The sequence below is a fragment of the Paramisgurnus dabryanus genome, chromosome 10, assembly GCF_030506205.2.
Source record: "Paramisgurnus dabryanus chromosome 10, PD_genome_1.1, whole genome shotgun sequence".
NCBI lineage: Eukaryota > Metazoa > Chordata > Actinopteri > Cypriniformes > Cobitidae > Paramisgurnus > Paramisgurnus dabryanus.
In genome coordinates this window covers 33,294,068-33,306,355 of record NC_133346.1, presented here as the reverse complement: position 1 = coordinate 33,306,355, position 12,288 = coordinate 33,294,068, and the positions used below count along the sequence as shown (strand labels likewise).

General features: G+C 37.3%; 1 pseudogene; it reads left to right on the top strand.

Annotated features, from left to right (window-relative positions):
• LOC135718195 (NLR family CARD domain-containing protein 3-like) overlaps nt 1-12,288 on the top strand; it is a 58,901-nt pseudogene that overhangs the window by 42,606 nt on the left and 4,007 nt on the right.

Here is a 12,288-nt window from a genome sequence, read left to right as displayed (position 1 = left end):
CCCCCTGTAATGCAAGAAAAAACATTGATGCACAGATCGGGCAAAAATTTACGCACATGTATGAGAGTTGGTACGCATATAGATCTCATCGACCCGAACAACTTTCGTCCTCTAACATTTAAGCTCCGCCCAACAGGAAGTCCGCTATTTTGGATTGTTTAAAAAATGCATTTGTTGAACTTTTAAATACTCCTCCTAGTGGATTCATGGGATTGACACCAAACGTGGTGATCATGATGCCGAGACATTGTACTTGTTAAATTGCGAAGGGATTTTTCATATCTCGAACGGTTCTGACATGGCGAGGCGAAGAATTTATGGCGAATTCAGAGAAACAGGAAGTGTCTAATATCTAAGGCAAAAAATATCTTATTGTGATGCCATGCGGGGGGTTTGTTTGTCTGAAGATTCCGATCGCATCGATGTGCCTATTGTGACTCCCGGATATAGCGCCACCACCAGGCGCCAGGAAGTGTGTCAGTCAAAAAGCTGGATTTTTTTGACAGTTCCATGCTATGTTCTTTTAAATACTCCTTCTAGAAAAATAATGCAATTGACACCAAAAGTGGTCAACATGATGCCGAGAGATTGTAGATGATAAATTGCGAAGGGATTTTTGATATCTCAAACGCTGTTCCCATGGCAACGCGTCAAACTTTACTTTCATTTTAAAGGCATATTTAAGCCTTTCAGTTGACGCCGATGTTCCTTTAAATACTCCTTCTAGGATATTCATGCGATTAACACCAGAAGTGGTCAACATGATGCCGAGACATTGTAGATGATAAATTGCGAAGGGATTTTTTATATCTCGAACGCTGTTCCCATGGCAACGCCCCAAACTTTACTTTTATTTCAGGCATATTTAGGACTCTTGGCGTGCTTAGATTAACCTAAACGTTGGCACACACATCAGAGTTGTCGGCTGTTGAGAGTGGACAAATAGGTCAGACAAAAGCGTGTCTCTTAAGTGGCTCACTAGCGCCCCCGTTTGTCTAAAATGTGGGGTTTTTCTTTTACCTACAGTCCCCAAATGGCTCAGTAACAACATTAAATAGCCCACTGATGTTTACCCACTTGATGCCCTTGCCCACCGTGCATCGTTTTCTCGGACGCATCATGTAGCAATAAAAAAACGTGCGAGGGCCCGCCATTGCTGCTTGCAGCTATATTTATTATTTTTTTTCTTTTTCTCCGACTTCAGCGGGACTTTAGAGGGCCTAAACATACTCGAAAACTCATGAAATTTTGCACAGATGTCAAGAGTGATGAAAATTTACATGTGGTGTATGCTTTAGAATTAGGCGTGAGAAAATGGCTCTATAGCGCCACCAACAAATTTTCAACGAAGCAGCCCTCGGACTGTGTTTGACGTACAATTACGAAATTCGGTACGCGTCTGTAGCATGACAAGACCTACAAAAAAGTCTCTTGGAGCGAAGCCGTAAACCAAACAGGAAGTCAGCTATTCTGAGTTATTTTTGTGATTTGGGCGCAGTTTTTGTCATTTCCAGGCGTCATACTTTAACTAACTCCTCCTACAGTTTTCGTGGGATCATCTTCATATTTGGTGAGTGTCATCTTAAGGCCTTTGTGATGCTAAATTGCGAAGGATTTGACTCTACGTAAAAATTTGTGTCGGTTCTGGCCCGACAAAGTTTGATGTTTTCCAATGAAACAGGAAGTTGCTGGAACTCATGCATACAGTGTCCGATCTGTCCCAAATTTCACATGATTGCTAAGAGTCCTGACCTGAACACATCTACATAACAATTTTCATTTATAGCCATAGCGCCACCAGCTGGCAACCTGAAGGAACATGTTTTAGCGCCACTTTCAAATATTGAATGAAGCAGCCCTTGGACTGTGTTTAACTTACATGTACGAATTTCGGTATGCTCATGTATTATTACAAGCCCTACAAAAAAGTCTCTTGGAGCAACGCCCTAAACCAAACAGGAAGTCAGCTATTTTGAATTATTTCTCAGATTTTGGCTCAGTTTTTCTCATTTCCAGCAGTCATACTTTAACTAACTCCTCCTACAGTTTTCGTCGGATCATCATCATATTTGGCGAGTGTCATCTTAAGGCCTTTGTGATGCTAAATTGCGAAGGATTTGATTCTATATTAAAATTTGTGTCTGTTTCGGCCAGCCAAAGTTTGATGTTTCGCTATGAAACAGGTTGCTGGAACTCAGGCATACAGTGTCCGATCTGTCCCAAACTTCACATGATTGCTAAGAGTCATGACCTGAACACATCTACATGTCAATAGTCACTTATGGTTATAGCGCCACCAGCTGGCAACAGGAAGTGACATGTTTACAATGATTATCCAATGTCTGATCTGTCCAAAACTTCACATGATTAATAAGAGTCCTGGACTGAACACATCTACATGTCAATAGTCACTTATGGTTATAGCGCCACCAGCTGGCAACAGGAAGTGACATGTTTACAATGATTATCCAATGTCTGATCTGTCCAAAACTTCACATGATTAATAAGAGTCCTGGACTGAACACATCTACATGTCATTAGTCACTTATGGTTATAGCGCCACCAGCTGGCAACAGGAAGTGACATGTTTACAATGATTATCCAATGTCTGATCTGTCCCAAACTTCACATGATTAATAAGAGTCCTGGAGTGAACACATCTACATGTCAATAGTCACTTATGGTTATAGCGCCACCAGCTGGCAACAGGAAGTGACATGTTTACACTGATTATGCAATGTCTGATCTGTCCCAAACTTCACATGATTAATAAGAGTCCTGGAGTGAACACATCTACATGTCAATAGTCACTTATGGTTATAGCGCCACCAGCTGGCAACAGGAAGTGACATGTTTACAATGATTATCCAATGTCTGATCTGTCCCAAACTTCACATGATTAATAAGAGTCCTGGAGTGAACACATCTACATGTCAATAGTCACTTATGGTTATAGCGCCACCAGCTGAAAACAGGAAGTGACATGTTTACACTGATTATGCAATGTCTGATCTGTCCCAAACTTCACATGATTAATAAGAGTCCTGGACTGAACACATCTACATGTCAATAGTCACTTATGGTTATAGCGCCACCAGCTGACAACAGGAAGTGACATGTTTACACTGATTATGCAATGTCCGATCTTTCCCTAACTTCACATGATTAATAAGAGTCCTGGACTGAACACATCTACATGTCAATAGTCACCAGTGTTGGGCAAGTTACTAAAAAATTAGTAATTAGTTACAGTTACTAATTACTTCTTTTAAAAGTAACTGAATTACTCTAACGGTTACTGTATATCAAAAGTAATTAGTTACTTAGAAAAGTAACTTTAAAGTTACTTTTATGTCTGCTTTTTAAATGTAAATATGAACAGTACTGAACAGTCAAACAGTAAAATGATATGGATGGGCTATTTTACACATAAGACTCTAATATATCACATACTGTAGGAGCCTATTTTGCTTTAGATTCAACCTTTGAATATTTTTGTTAGAAATTATCTTAATATTTAAACTTAGTTTATTTATGTATATCATTTAGACCATTTAGACAAATATTCTGCATGTTTACAAAAATATAAAATGTGTTAAAATTGTGTAGTGTCTCTTTAAAAATTTGGAGACAATTGTGTCAACATGTCAAATTTTCTAAAATAAATTATAATTTTTCTGATTTCATATTTATTTTAATAAGTTAGAAACGTCTCCGCTGTGTCCTGCTGACAGGCACGATGCGTGTGCAGCAGATGAGGCAAATTATGGGTCCTCCGAAGGTTAGACCGTCTCATTTCAGTTCTCTTCGCGAACTTCTGAGCGCCTTGAATGGGCAAGTGCTCACCTTTTATTGCATGCTTAGTAGGGTGCAGCACTTGAATTGGAACACAGCTTGTGAAGCTTGCCACAGGGACTGCGCTCTTTGGTCATATATTGTTTGTTTTCTGTTGGATTTAAATGATACACAGGATTAAAGGAAGATATTTATTCAGAAAACGGAGTAGGCTACGTGGATTGTTTTGTCGGACGGACACAGAGCAAGTGGATTGTTTTGTCAGATGGACACAGAGCGAGTGGATTTTTTGTTCGGATACGGAGAGACTGAAACTAAAACTAAAAGCGAGCTCACACATACTATGGAGTTTTAACACGGGTGTACACCGCAGTGTGAATATTTTAGTGGAAACAACAATCGCGGATCGTTCTCTTCCATGAAGCCGATGTAAACATCTAAGAATATATGATCATTTCTTAGATTTATTACCTTTGTGGACTACAAATGCAAGTTGATGTCATACTGCGATTGCTTGGTGAAGATAATTTACAAACATGAGACCGGATGGATTATGACTTGCGCACAATTTTTAAACAAAGGTATGTTGTCTCGTTTAGATTTTTCATGTTCATTCTATATGCACTGTCAGCTATGATGAAGTGTAATGAATTATTGCGCCGCCAACTACAGTCCTGCGACGTCAGATATGTCTTGTCTATTTTTTACAAAATAGAGTAACGCGCGTAACGAACTCATTTAAATTTCAGTAATTGTAATTGCGTTACTTGATTTAAAAAAATAGTGGAGTTACAGAACCCCTTACTCCCATCACTGATAGTCACTTATGATGCCAATAGTCAGTTACGGTCATAGCGCCACCAGCTGGTAACAGGAAGTAACATGTTTACAATGATAATGCAATGTCAGATTTGTCCCAAACTTCACATGATTGATAAGAGTCCTGGACAGAACACATCTACGTGCCAATATTTACATGTAGTCACTCATACACACACACACTCGCTCACTCACTCTCTCTCTCTCTCTCTCATGCTATCTTACACGATGCTACCTCGCTGTCATTTGTAATTAGCAACAGGAAATGTGGCACATTATACTACACTTTTAAATGGTTCACCAATGTTTACATGCTTAAATGCCTATTTACTACTGTTCCCTTTAATTCTTCTCATGCCACGGCGTGGCGGTGTCAGGTGTGCGAGGGCCCTTCCATCACTGCTTGCAGTTTTAATCTGGGCTGTTTCTGATTGTAAAATTATTACTTGATAATATTGTTTAATTTATTTAAATAATTTCTGCCTACTTTTGCGTCAACTTGATTTTAATAATTTAATTGAGGAATTATATTTAAAGAAGAACAGACAGAAGCACTTTTAGTTGTGAGTTGCATTTAATAAATGTTATTTTCTGGGTTGTTTCTGATTGTAAAATTATTACTTGATAATATTGTTTAATTTATTTAAATAATTTCAGCCTACTTTTGCATCAACTTGATTTTAATGATTTAATTGAAGAATTCTTTTTAAAGAAGAGCAGAAAGAAGCACTTTTTGTTGTAAGTTTTATTAAATAAATGTTATTTTCTGAGCTATTTCTGATTGTAAAATTATTTGATAATATTGTTTAATTTATTTAAATAATTTTAGCCATTTAATGTTGTACGTACGCTGTAAAAAAACACTGGATTTACTAAAAAATATAGACAGTGCATCGTTTTTGCATCCCTTTTTTTAGTAAGTTTTACTAAAAAAATTTACGCAATGGGGCACAGTAAATCCAGCCTTTATTTTTTTCAGTGTATATTGGGGGAGGGCCCAAACCAGCGTTAGCCCAGGGCCTCACAAAGGCTTAACCCGGCACTGCAAGCACCACTCACATTTTCTTCAGTGTTCTAGTTGTCAATGCTATTCGCGAAGAGAGGGAGTGATTTCACAGAATGAGACCGCAGCTTTTTTGCTAGAAACTGTTATATTTTTTTGTCTAAAATCAAGAGATTTTCCTAGGTTCTTTAAGCTGCTCATCCGAACTCAACTATACTTTCTTCTGTGCCCTTTTTGGCTTGACCCCGGTAATTGCTGCTTGCAGCTATATTTTACACTTGTTTTCTTTATATCTGACTGTGAGTGATAGTAAAAGTTGTAGTTTAACACACTATTATCTTGTTATTTCTCAGTCTGATGAGCTGTAATCTGACAGAGAAAAGTTGTTCATCATTGAGTTCAGTTCTCAGCTCAAACTCCTCATGTCTGATAGAACTAAACCTGAGTGACAATGAACTGCAGGATTCAGGAGTGAAGGATCTCTCTGATGGATTGAAGAATACAAACTGTTAACTGAAGATATTACAGTTAGAAAATCCTTAAACAAATAAGATTAAATAATAAGAAACTATTATTAAGAAAAACATCTATGAATTCTTCTTCTGTTTCTCAATGTGAGACAGAACACACAATTCTGTTTTTAATCCAATGTACTTGTATCACAAAACACTGTATATGTTTTTCTTCTCTCTTCAGTCTGGAGCGCTGCAGTATTGGAGATGAAGGTTTTGTTGCTTTAGCTTCAGCTTTGAGATCAAACCCATCACACCTGACTGAACTCAATCTGAACTTTAATAATCCAAAAGATTCAGGAGTGAAGCTGATCTCTGATCTACTTAAGGATCCACACTGTAAACTACACAAACTACAGTGAGTTATTCATTTACTCTTTGATTTATAGTTTTGTTATTAAATTTATTAATCATTATTAACTACAAGTGACTGTCATGCAGGGCCGGCCCTGGCCAATTTGCTTCCCTAGGCAAGATTTCACCTGGTGTCCCTGGAATCACAGACAATTGTGTTCTGTTCTTTTTGTTCATAAACTGTGGGATTTTTATGTTGTTTTATCAATCATGTTATAATTGATATGTGCCATTACGCTTTCTGTGCTGAGATATGTGAGTAAATGTCTGTGTGTAAAGTTGAGAGGCTGTGGTTTCGGTTGGGAGAGAAACCAGCAAACGCTGATAACAAAGCCCTGAAGAGAAAACACGCAGAACAGATGGTTTCAATAACCAAGTTGTTTGCTTTATAACTATGTTATATTTAGAGAAAGTGAAAATTAGTATGTTTAACTAATGAATGCATTTAACCAATTCATGAACAATGGAGTACTGTTGTGTTGTTGAATAATTATGTTTTACATATTTACTGCCTACATTTCATGCTGATTGCTAAAAGTGTTAAAGTTACAAAGAATTCCAAATAAGGACTGTGGAAATTGATTTTGTTCCATTTTATATTTCTTTAATTAATCATTTTATTCTATAAACATTGTGTGTTTCATATATGCACTGAGCTATTATGTAAAAATGAGGTGTTTATGTTTGAGAGTGGAAAGTTACCAGCTTTTGTATGTGTGTAAAAGCTACAAGGAGCATATGCTGAGGAATTTACATCTGGAAGTTGTTAAGATAAGAGAGAGGCCTGAGGGAGAAAAGTAAACAGGCAAAGATGTATTAACTAATGCCTTAATATTCACAGGATAAAATATGCAATGTATTTCTTACTTAATCAGTATTAATCATTGAATAATTGATGTAATAAATATAAGATGTTGTCTTTGATAAATTTGTATTAACCAATGAAATGAAGGTTGCATATAGAATAACTTAATGTGGGCAGGGCAGCTCAACCTTGAAGAACAGAATCTCCTGTGTGTGTGTGTGTGTGTGTGTGTGTGTGTGTGTGTGTGTGTGTGTGTGTGTGTGTGTGTGTTTTCTTTCCTAACAGATGGTTTTTAATAATGATTAAAGTGTTTCCTTAGAAGTAGTATTGCAGTAAAAGATTTAATATGTGTTTATCTATCTAAAGAAGTTAATGTGTGCCCTATTCATATAACCAATTTTACAAATAATGAAATGATGTCATGATATTGAAATATGTTTTACATAATAATCACTTTCATCTTACAGCTTATGTTTTTTATAAATGAATGTTTTATTAATGATTTGTTTTTAAGAAAGCATTATAACATGCTATGTGAATTGGAGGAGTACTAGGGAGGAACGGCAGGGCTCCCAGGGATGAGAGGAGAACAGTTTGTTTTTCTTTGTCTATGTGTGTCCATCTTTGCCTACAGGCTAAAATTGGGTGTGGTGATGGAGTCAGATGGACGAGGGGAACGGCCTTTGTGGGTGGAGATTTTCTGAAGAAAGATCGACGTCACATATTTTATAAATATGCATGTTACTTCCTGAGCTGGTTGTTCGCTACTTGAGAGGACCCAGCGCTGTTAAACTTTTTCATATCTGATCAATAAATATTTGAACTTAGATATTTGTATCTTGTGCCTTTCCTCTAAATTATGAACATGCAAATGGACGCCTTAAAGTCCAACAATTGGTGACCGCCGACGTTTTGTGGAGGGAAAGGAGAGAGTGAGAGGAAGGAGGGTTTCACATTGAAGAAACCAGAGTAAGGGAGGGCTCCATTTCAACACAAAAGACCGGTCTTCTAAAATAGAGGTAAGCAGAAACCTGTTATATCAAATTCTGCTATTGGACATATACCAAATTACTTGTGTTGATAAGGAGATCCGAACTGAATTACAAATTTACATTTTTGTAAATTGATCAGAGTGAAAAACTTTTATTTTTATAGATATTAAGAGATTTATTAAAATTGGGTTTGAGGCCCTTAATGTATTAGACATTATAAAGTAATAAGTTTGGGTTAGAGGCCTTTAATGTACTAGACATTATAAAGTAATAAGTTTGGGTTTGAGGCCCTCGGGTTAAAGTCCCGTAAAGGTAAATTGTGGTTGGAGTCCATTAATGTATTAGACATTATAAAGTACCAAGTGGGTTAAAGTCCCTCGGATGCAAATTCCGTAAATTCTAATTTTAATCCGGATATTATTTAATCGCTTTCAACTTTCGCTAAAAAGACGGGTCAGTAGTCGCGCGGGTGAAACCCCTGAAAACTACTGGTGTATATATTCTTTTGCTAGATTAGAGTGACGTTTTGTGGTTTTTTGAAATTCTGCATGCTTGTAAATTGTGTGAAAATGGCTAAATTCCAGAAAGAATGTGATGAGTATGAGTGTCCACCAGTGTATGTGTATTTGCAAAAGATTGTGAGGCTTAGGATGGTCCGAACAGATCCAAATGCTTTTGTATATAGAGAAAAGACAAAAAGTGGTTGCATTAGCGTGGAACATGTTGAGAGAAGAAAACTGTTGGGAGGCAGAGGAGAAAAAGAGAGTTCCTCTCACGCCTATTATTTTTGCCATGGAACATAGACTGGTAAACAAAATTAAGATTGTAAAAGCAGAAGGAAAAAGTGGTTTGGTAAAGGACCAAATGTGACAAGCTTAGAGAAAGAGTTGAGAATTCAGACGAGATTAGCTCTGGTTGCTGCTGTCATGCAGGCTATTAAATCAAATAGAAAAAGGGGAAGTTAGCAGTGGTGCAGCTGCAAAGCAAAAGGAAGTTAAACAAGGAAACAGTCAGCCAGACTCAAGTGTGACACCTACGGCTCCTCCTCCAGCTCCACCCCCAGTGAAATCGATCTACCCCTACTTGCACACACCTACTCCTTATGAGAAAGCCAAAGCCCCAATGCAACAGCCTGTTTTTCAAATCAATAGCGGTGAATTAAATGTAGATGTAGATTTTATTTGTATGAAAATGTAGTGTGTCTGTGATATAATGAGTCTGTTAAAACCATAAATGGGATTAAGCAAAACCTAGCAGAAAGACAGAAGCGAAGCTTTGAAAGAAAAAACAACAAATTAGAGAAAAAGAGTAGAAACCAAGTTATTAAAGGTGGATATAAAGATAAAAAATAAAAAAGGACAGAAAAATTATTAAAAGGTGAATGACATAGATAAATTATACAAAGATAGATTATTACAAAATGAAGAGGAGTCTTCATCTGATGATGGAAGGTGGTCACAAAATAAATTTTATTTTAAATTGAAAGGCAATATTTTGCAATGGGTTAAGTTAAACCTTGAAAGGCTGAAAGCTCTCATCCTTTGACATTCAAGAAAGTGACTAAAAAGCTGGCAAGAAACAGACAATGAAAAACTGTGTGTGACATCAAAGTGTTGGAGTTGCAAAGAGAGGAGTAACTCATAAACTGGACTGAAAGCACATTCTATTTGAATGGGACTATACTTGAACTCAAGCAGTGAAGGGGGCACTGCATATGGTCAGAGACAATTACAAGGATGAAACGCCAAAAAGTCTGAGTGGAATCCAGAAAGAGACTCACAAAGACAATATTGTTCTTGGAGGCAAGAGAAACTGGACAATATTTCACTGGACACTGAACTTTTTCATCTTCATACGAGCCTTTGAGTGAAAAAGGGGAAAGAGTAAATAGCCGTTCAATGTTTAGTAAAGACCTTGTTACTGTAGGGACACAGACAATCTTTATGAGAAAATCAGCTAGACAAATTTAAAAGCTGATCAAGAACTTTGTTGTTAGGTGTGACTACCTGTTCTAAAATCAAATCAGACTCCTATTAATCTGACAGGAAGAAATGCATAATTGAATTTGGTATCTACAGAGGAAGTTAGAACTCCACTGATGGTATTAAGCTAAAAAGCAAATATATATGGCATAGAACAGCTATGGCAGAAAGGAAATTAAAATAGATAAAAGAAATACATTGAAAATGAAAAAAAGAACACCATAGAACACTATAAAAGGTAAACAAGAAAAGCTGTGAGAATAGAAAAATAACTGATTATTGTAACAAACTTTGTATTTAAGGAAATTGCCAGCCCAGACATCATATATGTGCATGAAGGTGTTCACATGGCAGATCTCATCACTGAGGGTGAGCCAAAGGATTGTATACCATTGACTGATATAAAATTATTATTATTGTAATTAATTATAATTGTTATACCATTGACTGAAAAAGCAAACAAATTGAGAGATGGTTTGTTCGCGGTACCACTGACAACTACCCCACCGTTAATCACACTGTTTACAGATGGTTGTTGTTTCAGAGCAGCAGATGACACATTGACGGCAGGTTTTGCAGTTGTTGAACAGGTTGAGGGTGATTTTGTAACACGACTGAGTGGTAGATTGAAAGGTAAACGGTCAGCACAGAGAGCTGAAATGACAGCTGTTATCAAAGCCTTGCACTACACTGGTGAAGAGAGGGTGATTGTTTATAGTGAATCTGCATATGTGATTGGTGCAGTATATATGGAACTGCCATATGGCAGATAGGTGGGTTTGAAACCAGGAAAGGCCGGCCTATAGTAAATGCTAGCAAAGCCTGACACATACTACAGGCTGTGAAGGTACCTAATGAAGTGGCTGTTGTCAACTGCCTAATAAACCACTTATATCCCCAACCATGGTTTCCCAAGACAAAGTTAGATCTGACAAAATTGACAAACATGCACTGGAATTGACATATAGTTTCGGGGCTGCTTATCACCCCAATGTTAGAGCAAAGCTGAAATAGTGAACCTGACTTTGACATTAAAACTTGACTTGACAAACTATGTGCACAGACAAAAATAACATGGCTTGAGGCATTATCAATTGCATTAATGTCTATTCGTTATTCTGTTAACAGGATTTCTGGTTTCACAACCTTTGAATTGCTTACAGGTCGTCAGTTTCCGGGTCCGAGGAATGCCCTGGTGAAGGACCCTATCATGCCACTAACTAATGATGTTTATTTCTACAGACTAACTGCTATGATTAAACATTTTTCTTGCCAGGCTACCAAAAAAAACGACATTGTGAGAACGACCCAGATGTTAAAAATGATGGTTGGGTTTCTAACAGACATAGGTGTGGACCTGAGGACTCAGGTCCAAGAGAGGGAGAGTGTTGAAAGTGAAAGTGAATCAGCTGGAATACAGAGAGGACAAACATGAAGTGGTAACACATCAGTGGTAACACTCACACAACACCAACAACAAAGTCAACAAACACTCTGTAAAATTGTGCATAAAAAAGGTGACATTTTTTCCAGCCCAGTAACAGAACCCCTAGCACACTGTGTGAGTGCAGATTGTGCCTACGGAGCAGGTATAGCCGTACAGTTCAAAGTGAAGTACGGTACACAAAAGGTTGTAAGACAGAACAAACACACAGGTGAATGTGCAGTTACCCATGAGGACGATGGCAGATTGATTTTTCATTTAATAACAAAACAAAATTGTACTGATTTACCAACATATGAGAATTTTACCCACAGCCTCAGATGTATGAGAGAGTGGTGTGAGAAAGAAAACATAACAAGTGTATCCACTCCCCGGTTGGGGTGTGGCCTGGATAAATTGGATTTCCACAAAGTGCTGGAAATCCTGACAGAAGGGTTTAGAGACCTGAATATCACAATTACCATATATTCATTATAACCTGGGTAGCTACATACCATATTGACCTTTGAATTTTGACCTTTGAATTTCTTAAGTTTCTTATACAATTCTACAGTATTAATTTCATATTTCATTTTTCTTCTC